Source organism: Siniperca chuatsi, linkage group LG5 (genome assembly GCF_020085105.1).
Source record: "Siniperca chuatsi isolate FFG_IHB_CAS linkage group LG5, ASM2008510v1, whole genome shotgun sequence".
In the NCBI taxonomy this organism is placed as follows: domain Eukaryota; kingdom Metazoa; phylum Chordata; class Actinopteri; order Centrarchiformes; family Sinipercidae; genus Siniperca; species Siniperca chuatsi.
In genome coordinates this window covers 29,100,342-29,113,678 of record NC_058046.1, presented here as the reverse complement: position 1 = coordinate 29,113,678, position 13,337 = coordinate 29,100,342, and the positions used below count along the sequence as shown (strand labels likewise).

The 13,337-nt window shown below is 39.2% G+C and overlaps 1 protein-coding gene across 1 annotated transcript in view; it reads left to right on the top strand.

Moving 5' to 3' along the window:
* taok3a (TAO kinase 3a) overlaps positions 1 to 13,337 on the top strand; it is a 68,649-nt gene that overhangs the window by 19,608 nt on the left and 35,704 nt on the right. The window contains 1 exon segment of the mRNA XM_044196554.1: positions 7,523 to 7,652. The gene's annotated coding sequence lies outside the window, so the exon portion shown is untranslated.

Here is a 13,337-nt window from a genome sequence, read left to right as displayed (position 1 = left end):
GGGGAAACACCCAGAGAATAGACCCAGAGCAGGGGTATTTTTAAAAACTCAAAGCAGTTTTACAACATAATAAAGTTGTAAGTGCTCTTTTTTTTTTTTTTTTTAAGATTTTTACTCATCTTTAATACTCTGCATGGATTCACAAAACAAACACATACATCCTCTATCACCATCTTTATCTGAGAACTAAGGGCCGTAAAATGTCAGCTATTTCAGCCATCTAAAAGTGGAATAGAGTTGTGTGTGTTTGAAATCAAGGTTCGGTTAATTTACTCTCTTGTTTATTGCTCTCTGTCCAGGGGTTTAATCAGGTGCATCTGTTCCAAGTTTCTTTCATTCAGGCCACCAAGCCTACAATTAATGGCCAACTTGCTCTACCACCTTGGCTACTGTCTCCCAAGGCCCTTATAAACAGTTTAAGGGCAATAACAATCACTGTTAAGTTGGTGGTTATAGTGGATTACAAGGTACTTCAAGTAAAAGGATATGTAGCCTTCTCACTTTGAAAGTGAAATAGCATCTGATTACCTGTTTTGGTTAAATTGCAGCTTCTATAGCAGAAGGTGCTGCTCTTCAGCTCTCTACCCTGTTCTCTCTGTGTGTGTGTGTGTGTGTGTGTGTGTGTGTGTGTGTGTGTTTGTGTTTGTGTGTGTAACCTGTTGATCCTTATAACACTCAATCCCCACTAGCGGTACCAAGGAGTAACCCCCTGCTCCTCCTCCCTCACTTTCTCTGATGTGCAAAATTGTCTGTGAGGGACTGTTGAATAATTTAACAGCCCGGTGACAGCGCTCTGTGACACTGCACTTATGTGTTTGCTTGTTTCATTCAGTGCGTCTGTGTGTATGTTTGTATTTATTTAAGGGGGAGGGGTTTGGAAAAAGACAGTGCAGAGATTGATTTTGTGAATGTGTGTGTGTGAGAAAGACTGTGTGGGTTTGGAAAATGCAAGACTGTAGACCACACACACTATTGACCAGGCTGAAAAAAAGCTCAGCTGAAAAGGCCCTAGCACTGATAGCTGCCAGAGAGGATGAATGGCTTTAATAGAGAAAACTCCAGGCTTCACTCTGGAGGGATGGACACACACACTGACCCCTCTGGATTCATGGGATTGCTCTAAAAAAGCTTTCACACTGAATGAGGGATGGTCTTTGTGTGCCAGAATGTGTGTGTGACCAAAGCTGTGCCTGTGTGTGTATATGAGCTTGCCTAACATATGCCTTATGTTAGGTTATCGCTGAGATTTTGATTTTGCTGAAAGGATTTTGCTCTGTTTTCTCACTGTTTAGTGATCCTCGGGGCACTGAGATAAATACAGGTTTTCCATTGCAATCCATCTGAAAGAATGTTTTATTTATTTTGAGTAGGGCAACATTATTATGCCCTGTGTGAAAGCAGCAGACTCCCAAAAGCAACTGGTCAGTTGTGTGTTAGACATTCATTTATTAACCTTTTTTCAGCTTGAGGAAGTTTCACTACTTAGTTGACAGACAAAAGTTAAAATATAAAAAATGTTTGCACTTGCATGGCAAGTATGCATATAAGTAACTGTATATATTGTTTTTATTTATATGGGCTGCAACCAACGCTTTATTCTTGTAATTATTTTCTCAATTGATTAATGTGTGGTCTATAAAATGTCCCCAAATGCCCCTCACAAGTTCAAAGAGCCCAAGGTGAAGTCTTTAAATGTCTTGTTTTGTCCAACAACAGTCCTAAACCCAAAGATATTAAGTTTACTAATATCGAAGACATTTGAGAAGCAGAAACCTGTGAATTTTGTTGCCATTTTTGCTTAAAAAATAACTTTGCTATGATTATTGAAGTAGTTTACAAGTAATTTTCGTGTTAATCAACTAATTAATTGATAAATAATTTCAGCTCTAAAAAAAATAACTGTACGGAAATCTAATTACATAAATGGGGGATTCCTCCAAAAGGTTGCGTGTGCGTGTATGTTATGTGTATGTGTGACTGATAAAACCATTGTATAGTGTTATTTATTTATTTATATATATATATATATATATATATATATATATATATATATATATATATATATATATATATATATATATATATATATATATATATATATATATATATATATATATATATATATATTGTAATAGTGTTTGAAGTTTATATAGTGACAGTGCCATAGCATACTAAAGTCCCCCACAGCTCCTGGCTACTCCCAAACACTTCACAAATGTCCTAGGCTAGCTTAGTATTGCATAGCTGCCACTTGACATATGAATTCTATAGATGGACATATGTGAGGAAAACACTGTGTGAAAATATTTCTCACGTGTGAAGGCTTTCATGTGTCGTTGTTGTGCGTGTGCTACTCCCACTATATAATACCCTGTAAGTCTGCATCATTGCAAGTGGCTTTTCTACATCAATATGGAGATTAAGATTGATATTGACCTAAAGTTTTAGGGCAAAAAAGGAGCTGCACTCTTCTGCTTAGTCTAGTAGTGTGAATGATTTGGCTTGACACTATCCAGAGCTAATCTACTTTTAGTGCCATGTATATAGAGGGGAGGGTTTAACATTGTTGAAAATATGGATTATAGTAGCATTTAACTGCTTAAAATTTTCAACATTTCTTTTATTGGCAGTGGTAGCCAAGAAATTAATAGAATGTATTTAAATATGTTAACAGTGTTCCATCTTTTTTGGTAGCACCATCTTGCAACTACACATTGACCAAAAGGTTTGTGCTTTGAAATACCCAAATAGCTGGGAAAATCTGTGTCTGCATATAGTCGAGTGCACAGTGATGGACCATCTCCCCCTGACAGTGTATTAGATTGTCATACTGTCCTACTACATGGTACACTGGTACCTACCATTGTTTGGTATTTATCAAACTATTCCTTTAACTATTTATATTTTTCTAAGTGGTGACACGTAGCAGGTAGAATACCTATTATGTTGGTGAATATGCATGTTGTACCTGTTCAATATAGTCAGTTGCACTTCTACTATACTACCAGTTTGATGACTTGTTCAAGGGCAGCTCCAGAGTTTTTGTGCAGTCATTGCTCCCCAAAGACACTGATTTGTTTTTTGTCTCTCCCGTTGTCAGGAATGAAAGGCTCACAGGCTCATCTCTGATGAGCACTTCATCCCCAGAGTGCTCGAGCACGACGGAAATGTAGAGGTCTGTAAAAGGTCTTTGGTGCCAAGTTCAACTTTTAAACATCCACAACACAAGTGGAGTAGCCACTGTGAGGTTTTGGGCTGTTTTTGCTTTAAGGCAACAAGAGGAAATCGCTTCAAATAAACTACAGATTTAGAATTGGCCCAGGGTTTAAAGTTGGTGGATAGGCCACTTATTTGTCTCGTATTTGTCCCTCAATACACCAACACCCACATTTATGTTGGCATTAGCCTTAAAACTAATCTGAGAAGGTAACGGTCTTTGGTGTGTATGTGTGTGTTTGTACGTATGCATGTCTCAATAGTGTCACTAAGCTCCTGAGATGAGAGCTGCCCTGAAGTCTCCAAATCCTGCTTTAGAGTGGTGTGTGTGTGTGTGTGTGTGTGTGTGTGTGTGTGTGTGTGTGTGTGTGTGTGTGTGTGTGTGTGTGTGTGTGTGTTTCACTCTGTGAAAATGAGTCACTGCTATAAAAATCCACACCATGCCGCCCTGGCAGGATAATCAGGACATAATGTTTAGTTTCTTTCTATCTCAGTGGATTAGTTTATTTTCATCCTGGGAGAATTTCGCATATTGTGGAAATCGCCTCATATTTGGTTGTCTCAGCTGTATTTAAAGCAGTATTTCACAATGGGACGTGTGATTTAAAGCACACCTACCTCCAGCATGACTCATCAAAAGCCCACCTCAGTCATCATCAGGCACTTTAGGAATTATCAAGTGTCTCATTATCATTGATTCAATTCAGACAAAGACAGATAAAGTATCATAACCAGTTGTATATTTGTTTGTAGTGCTTTAAGTGTGCACATTAATTCATTCAGATTGACGAAATCTATTCACACCTGAGAGCTAGTCAGTTCAATATTTTGAATCTACTGATTGCTAGTGAGCAATTTTTCTGAAAGTATTGCTCGTTTAGTGACTTGCTCAACAGTACTTTTATAGCTGCTGGCGAACGGGAATCATTCCCTTTAGGCTACACAGAATCCCCTAGGTAGTCATCCAGGAAGTGATGTCATCATGGATACCTGCAGCAGCCAGTTTGTTTGTAAACATTTCATGAACTCTTGGAAGTCAGTGTCACTTGGCCACAGTTCCTCCTTGTTTGATATCCGACATCACATCCAACTTGATGAATTGTTTGGCCAATCCCTCTGAAAGCTTGGATTGTTTTGCCTGAGAACAGAAATGCAATACAAAGTTGTTGAAACAGTTTGCTTGGCCAACTTCTGCCACGGAATTTGACGGCTTGTGATTGAAGGATTTATGAGTCATATCACAGCGTGTGTCATGTAACAGGAGGAACGGCAAGTAGGAGTTGGATATCAAGAGTTTTATCATTAAATGCACCAACAAACTTTGTCAGAAAGCCTATGGTACTACTGTACCAGGGACGGTGTGATGTTTATCTAACTGTTAGAGCATACATTGCCTGACCTTAACCCGACAGGCCTCGGAATAAGTAAGAATTCGCTACAATGATCTCGCTTCACACACATGTCCTCACTCTGAAGGTCTGAAACTCTCAAAGATAGCAAAACACACACAAGTACTTTCTTTGTATGTTTTCTGTCTCTCCCATTTCTACTAATGGTTGTAGTTTGGAATGCACGTGGTGAGCACTGTCCAATTAATTTAGTCCTACCAAGCTGTCTGTCAAAAGCAGCTTAATATTAACCTAAAAAAGAAGCAAGGCTTGAAAATCAGGAAGTGGATCATCGCTGGCTTTAACTCCCTTTGCTCTCTTTTGGATTCTTTATAGCTATACCTATCTCTACCTTTTCATGTTACTGTTTATGACACTATCACATCACATCCCTTGTGCCTCTTTCTCAGCTTTTTTCTCACGCCTTTTCTGTGTGTTTAACAGATTGTTTCCATGCCATGCCTCAGCTGGCCCCCTGACCTTTGTAACCCAGTCTTTTCCTCAAACAGAACGCATGCACACACACACACACATGCACACACACACACACACACACACACACACACACACACACACACACACACACACATTGAATTCATGGTCACAGGGACAGGAACCACAAGGCCACCAGACAACCAAGTTGACCTCTTATTATTTATTTTATGCTGTTCCCACTCACAGCAAATTTGCATATATACAGTATTATAATTCTTAGTTTTCAGCTTCTCCAATGTGAACTATACAATTAATGGACTGATTGCAGAAAATATTTGGCAGATTAATTGAGAATGAAAATAATCGTTAGTTGCCGCCCTGAAAGTAGTATATGTTCACATCGTATCTTTAAAATGAGATCATTTTAAAGGCCTCTTGAAGTTGGACTTGCGTAAACCCTTACACCTTTTCTTACTTTTTCTCTCTATCTATATCTTTCTCTTGTTGGTTGGTCACAAAGGCCAAGCAGGGTGGAGTGAGCGAGGAGGAGGAGAATAGCAGCCACAACTTCCCCAGAGGCTCATGCAAGCGTCAGTTTGTGTTATAAATCATTCAGGGAAACTCAGAAAGGGCACAATACATTTTTATCCTTCTTCTCTCATCCCTCCATCCTCTCTCCTTTTATTATTAAATGCGGTTCCTCTGAGCACCCAATCTGCCACTCGGCACGATCAAAAAGAGAGAGGAGGAGGTTGAGGGGGGTGAAACCAATAAGACAAGAGGGGTGAGAAAAATGTATAAAATGGAAGAGATAGAAGAGAAGAAGAAAGGAACCGCTCCAGTTTGATTCCACCCAGGAATTAAGTGTCTCAAAGCAAAGGTCACAGGGTCATTTATGTACTGAATAATGGATCTACTGTACTTCCTGATTGTCAGGCTGCTTGTGGACAACAGTTGGTTTTATTGTGTGCTAGTCCTGACGATGTGTATAGTTCAGGTTGTGTTCACTGGTAATGCTGTGGATGCTGCACCACCTGCTTGTCAAAACGAAACACAGTCCAGTAGCTGACGGCACTCTGCTGTCAGAACAACTTGCTCCCATTTGATGTGTGTGTGACACTGTGTGTGTATGTGTGGGAGAAAGCAAAATATTGAATTTGTGCTTGCTTGTGGGTGTGTGCATGTAAAAGCTTGTGTTTGTCCACAGCACTGTGTGTAGTGTCCTTGAACTCATGTATTTGAAAGGGAGAGAAAGAGGATGTGTTCAGCTGCAAACAGGAGGCACTTCCCTTGTATAAAATGGCATTTTGTTTGAGATACCATCTTCCCCGTGTATTATGGGATAGACATTGGACTCCCTGTGACCCTGAATGCGGACAAGCAGGTGTGGAAAATCAATTAACATGAAAATCTTGCTATCATATACTAAATACACTGATACTTGCAACATTTTAAGACATCAGCGCCATGTACAGTGTATTTTTACCACCTGAGTAAGTTAACCAAAAGCCATTATCTTATACTGGCGATACTGTTCGTGCCAATACTTCTGAGAATTGAGACCACATTTCCTCATATCACATCCTTACATTGTCGTGTTTCCTGAAGCTGATAAAGGAAGGGATCGTTGCTGTGCATCCGAGAGTTGTTGAGAGGATATTAACTGACAATCATTAAAGAGATTTTCATTGGCTGTTGAGTCATTCCACCATCTGCTATCGTGAGGAAATTTGAAAGCTTTCCCCCTGTTTGTACTGGAAGATCGCCTTCCTCTTGCTCCTCTCATGTTTTATGAGCAAAAGCAAGCAACTCTTTGTGCTGTAAAGCAATCCTGCAAATTTCTTATAAACTCTGACTCTGTGGCACATGATATAAAATGTATAAATTGTTGTGCAGATGCTTGTGGAGGCTGCTAGTCTTGCCAGTAATGGTCTTGTGTTTGGTAATATCTCAGTAAAAAGGCAAATATAAGAGATTAAAAGACAAAAGAAGAAGGGAAGAGAAACTTTATTTTGGCATTTTGGTATTTGCAGAAGTTGCACAAAGTATATCAGATCATCATCAGTGTCAAAAATACCAAATTGAAAGACCCATATTTAAAACTAGAGGGTGTCATATAATAGTCACATTTAGGGCTGCAACTAATGATGACTATCATTATAAATCAAGCTGCGGATTATTTTCTCAATTAATCTAATAATTGTTTTGTGTATAAAATAGTGAAATTATACCCACAGGTGTTTACTATCAGAAGTCTAAGAAAAAGTTGGAAAAAAATAAATGACTTAGATGATTAATCCATTATCAAAATTGTTGCTGATTAATATTCTTTTGATCTATTATTCAATTAATCCACTTATCATTTCAGCTCTAGTCACATTATCCCATGCACAATTTTCTAATGTATTTAACCTAAATACAATCATTGAATCTTAATCCAACCATCTAACCCTATGCTACCCTTTGCTTCTCTCCTACCTCAGGTGCGGTATTATTCCAGTCATGAGGAAAGTCGGCAAGAGGTCAGCCCTGGACTTAAACTAAGGAGAGCGAAAAGGAGAAAAAGAGGGAGACAGAGGCTAGTCTGACACCCCCTTTACACATTTCTTACAGGTAGGTTCTACACATTTGACTCTCTGATGCTGTCTGGTCTATTATTTTCTATACCGGGGCACCTCATCATGCGTTATCACATCTATTCTTTGTTTTTTGTTTTTTTATATTTATGTTGTTTTTGTTTTTTTACCAATGTCTTCCAGCATGCATATAAGTTAACTAAGCAAAATGTCTGACAGGCCATACAAGTGATTTAGATTGTTGCAAGCATCCAACAGAAATATCTCATGCTTGTCTAGCTGAGGTCACCCTACACTTTCTGTTTCACTCTTTGTACAGTGTGTGTGTCAAAATCCCCTTCATGTTGCAGTTGGACACCCAGCGCAGCCATCATCCAACTGTAAACTGGGTCTTGTTTGCCTTGTAATGAAAGCTCGCTGGCCTGCCGGCTCTCAGATATACATAACAGCTAACCAACCCTCTGTCACACTAAATTAAAGCTGAGTCTGAAAGGAGTCAAAGTTTCTCTGGCCTATACTATACAATGGCTGTCTCAAGTTGTCTGTGTGTGTGTATATGCACATGTGAATTCCTGTGTGTGGGGATTGCTGCAACTTAAATATTTTAGGATGCTTGTTGGCACCGTGCAAAAAGAAATTGTTGCTTACTTTAAACAAGACGCCTGTTGGCTCAGACTTGTTTTGTAGCTGACAGTATTCAACTTAAATGTGTTTGATTGTTCATGTTAGACTTTCCATTTCCATTTTGCAGCTACACATCACTCTTAATGTCTTGTAGCCAAGTAAAGACCATAGTCATTGTGTTTATGTTTGTTAAATCACTAGAAATTAAATATTGCAGTTGGATGTGATGGACAATTGTAGCCTTGAAATGCAGATTTTTGTTTCAATATATATATTTTTTGACAACCACTTTTTCCAAAATACTGTGTGTCTTTGCTTTATTTTGTTTTGGAATGTTTTTCTTTAATTTTTCATAGAAAGTTGTCTTGCTCAGGCATCTTTAAGCTATAGTGATTGAAGGAAGCTTGAGATTTTTCTGTGGTTTGGAGTCTTTTGTGAATTGAGCAGTAATATAAATCCTTCTGTCAACTTGTCATCATCGCGCAGAGAGCCAACACCAATCACTGGATTGGTACATTCTGTGCCGTGGGCAAATCTTGCTTTTGAGTCACACCCTGAGTGGGAAAAGAGCTTGTGGGGATTGGGTGTGGTAGAGGGGAACAATTTGTGTTACAGAACGACCCTCGGGGCAAGACGAGGACTGATTTTCAAATGTCTGCACTTCCCCTCACTTGCAGACTGGTGAACTTGAGGGCAGAGTACCTGTGAGGTTTAGACTGGCCAGGGCTGTCCAATTCTACAGTCAAGTCCACAAGAAGGCTCAGTGTAGCCCTGCATGCCCATGGTCCACCTATTCAGGTGTTTTCACTTATTTGCCTGATTAGACCTCTTTTAGGGCAGTGAAAAAATGTAATCATTATAATAAAACTAAAAATAGCATTTGCAGACAAAATGTTGGTTATCATTACATGAAGAAAAACATGCATGGAAAGCGCCATTGGTTACCATCTGCCAATTCAGAAACATGGAAGCCTTATCTGACTGTTAACGGTCCGCCATGCTGTAGTGTTTTTGTTAAGGTGATGGTATGTTTGTGTGTGTGTGTGTGTGTGTGTGTGTGTGTGTGTCAGTGTGTATGCATGCATGGATACCTATACCCTATCCATGCATGGTCATGTGTATTGAATCACAGGAGGAACAGCCACTTCAGATTTTCTATTGATTAAGAAACAACCCTATCACATTTGGCCCTTTTTAAATTGGCATCATCTCCATACAACCCGACATTGTGCATTTAAATAGGCTTCTATTACATTCATAACGACATTGACCCATTTAATGTACACGTCACACACACGCATGCAGTACTCTCCAGGGATATTGCACTCCGGTGAGATGTGAGGCTATATCTGCTCGCAGTCTTGAAGTTTTTATTAGACAAGATTACTGAAGTGCAGTGATTTTAATTTTTTTTTTCTGAGTGTGTATATGATCCAGGCTTCCTTGCTCACTCATACAGTACATTATATGTGCACTTTTACACAGAAACACACACAACTCCAAAGCTCTAAGCCTGTTCTCTATAATGTCATGACAGGAGTTAAGGCTGAATCATTACGTAATTCTAATTCTTATTCTTTCTCTCTTATACACACACTGCCCTCACGCTATGTCTCAACGCGGATTTACCAGTTCTTTTTTTTTTCTGTTTCTGATTAGAGCTGGTGATTTTAATCCCAGTAAGAATTCCCACAGTCTGCCTAATTCCTGTTCCTGCCTAAAGCCGGTAGGGGGGCCAGTAAGCCGCTAAACCCCCTGGCTATACACACACATAAACGGACAAACACATATGGACACTTGTGTGCTCTCACTGATGTAATGGCACAAATATATTTTTGTGCACACTCTACATGTTTATATATAAATATGCACTTCAACTGCACTCTCATACGAGTTTAGATTTAGAAGGGTGTAGAATACAGGCAAACCCAGGAGACTGAGTGCAAAACGAATGATAAGAAAATCACATTTTCTTCCTTGTCAAAGCTTTTCTTTGAGAAAAGAAATGAAAGCGAAGTGTTATAGAACTGATGGAGTTAAGAGACAAGACTGAAGGAATTCATGCAGGATAAGATAGGAGGGAGAATGAGATGAATCCGCTTTGCAAGTGTCCACACAGAAGGAATTTGGAGTTTCTGTAAAGTTGTTTTCTATCAAACTCAATCTAACACATCTCAGTGAAGGGATGTTGTCTTATATCCATATTGTTCACAAGGGCAACTATACAATAACATCATCTGATATTCTCCTCTTTTCTGTCTTGTTTGTGTCAGCCCTGTTCATTCTTGTGATCTTGCAAGAGTGAATGCATATTCAACCATCCCTGCATTATTTGCAAGAACTTGAATCTTTTTCTAAATCCTCACAATATTTTACTGCACCTCAAATGAGTCTGAAATAAAAAAAAAAGCTTACTTTTAAATGTTAAGATTGTACAGGAAACACAACTGTAGATTATTTTAACAAGTTGTGTTAACGTATTGACTTGAGCAACTCTTTTCAAGTTTTTGAACTCGACTTTACAGTTCTGGACCTCTTTTGTTACAGTGTATATCTCTTATTCTTGTATATAATTGGCCAAGAATAGACAATGTGATGTCCCATTTGAATATGTCTGTTGCAGCACATGGTATAGAGCCATATCCACCAGCCTGATGGACTTGGTCCTGCACCAACATGTTGGTACATGAATTAGTCATAACAGCACCAACAGGGGGCCTGGGGGTGGGAGGTCGTACAGTATTTGTTTGTTTGTGTGTGTGTTTCTTGTGTATGCATGTTGAACTTTGGCCCACATTAAACACATGTATGCTTGCATGTGCTTATGTAGAGATACAACCATTGGAGAAGTCCCAGAATAAGTTCTTGTATCTATTAGATTGTGTTTAATGGCTTGAAAATAGATTTTACTGGCCTATGTGAAATATTGGATATCAGCCAGTCACTGTTGAGTCTTGGTGTTTTTTTTTTCAATGCTGCCAGAATAAATGCAGTCGTAAAATACTGAGTTCATGTTTTAAAATTTCTTTGGCAAGAAAATGTCAAAACTTTTAGATATTAGCCATCAAGACTTTTAGTTAAAAATCCTTTTTGTTGTCCTTCAAAAAACGTTGAATCCTACAGTGTTTTCAGGTGTGTGTGTGTGTGTGTGTATTCCAGGCCAGATTAGCATAAACCATATAATCTCTTTTTAAATATAATGTTTTTATGATGTATAGTTTATTGTATATAGCAAACCTTTTAGCACCATTACCCACCCCCACAGTAACCCACAGACACGTCATCTCATTTACTCACTCAGACACCCGTGCGCTTGTTAGTCCTGCACATACACACTAACACACACCCGCACATAAGTACAGTGTCATGTAGTGGTGTGTAGTAGTGCACATGTAGTAAAGAATTCACACTCGCTCACACACACACCAAACATTTAATCTGTCTAAGCCATTTGCCTAATCAGCTCTCTCTCAGCACAATACCATTCATAGATCCACAGTAACCACATGCAGACACACACACACACACACACACACAGTGGATGAACTGACCAAACACTGGGCTTTGCCGGACTAGTAACTGCTTTACCAAGCCCCCTGCGTTACAACCTGTTGTTGCCACGTTGCATCACTTTACACATCTTAAAGGAGAGGAGGAGGAGGAAGAGTGGAAAGAGGGTGAGAGGGAGGTGTGCAGAGTCTCCAGAGTGATCACATGACATTAATGTTTATTTGCTCCATTTTTATCTTTTACTCATTCGCTGAATCTTTCCATCATTGTGGTTTAGATCTTCTTTCAAAGCTCCTTCACATTGGGCAAAACTGCTCGTTGACTCTCAGTAGGTCTGTTTGTCGAACCTTCATTCTCTCTCCCTCCAATTTTCTTACTCCCTCTTTCCCCAAATTTAGCTTTTCTCTATTATTTTGTAACCTTTTCCTTCTTGTCTTATTTTCTATTAGTGAAAGCAGCATAGTCATACTGTGTGTGTGTGTGTGTGTGTGTGTGTGTGTGTGTGTGTGCACGCTCATGCTGTGGGCGCGTTTTTGATGGGGAGAGGGTTAAGATGGGGGTTGTGTCAGGCTTTATTTCAGTAGCTATCTGGAGAGCTCAAGCAGGAGAGATGAGACAGACAGGGCTGATGCAACCAGGAGACACACAGACACATACGCAGATTCACTAACACACATGGACACACACAAGTTCATATTGTAGATAAACAGATACAACAGAAACACACACAGTAAAATACACACTTAAGCACATATGATTACACAAAGACATAGGTATAAACACGTACAAATAGAGACACTGCATGGTTTTCTTGTAGGTCCTAATTTGTTGAATATGTACATATTTGGTACTATGTTTGAGTGAAGTTAACATGCACATTAATCAAACAGAGTACTGACAGCTAATTTACATCTTTCAGTGTTAAACAAATCCATTGATAAGATATCTAAAGAACCAGAATTACATGAAGCATCTAATGAAAGCCTAACAAGCACAGAGCCTAATACTTACTTAAAAGTGTAACCAAGTGTTTTTCATAGAACCATGAATAGTGTACGGTATACAAGAATCTGGAGCCTGCAGGTGGAATGCATACAGTTAACATTGCAATGCTGTACTCTACTTTTCATTCATCATTCGTCACACCTCTATCACAGGCATGGAGGTCTCAGCTGAGGTTTCATGCTTCTCAAAAATGCCTCAGTGACCACGAGATGCCTTAAGGCAATAAGCATGTAAGCTTGTGTATGGGATCTTTCGCATTATGTAAGCGGGAAAACTGAAACCATGCCTGTTGTTTATGTGACAATCCTACAGTGATTTCCAAGCATTCTTAGAGAGAATCAAAGCTTCATGCCATGAAATTGACTTTAGTCAGGCTGTAGTACAACTGGCTGCCATTCCCATTGCTCAGATGTTACTGTATGTTATAGCAGCTTTATAGCTTGAGCAGGTTGGCATGGTGCTTCAGGAGGCCCTTTCATGTACAGAAGGTAATAAGAGGCAGTATGTGCGTCCTTGTTGACGTTTACTTGGTCAATGCATTGCTCTCACCTGCTGTAGGGATAGCATGTATGAAAAGAAATAA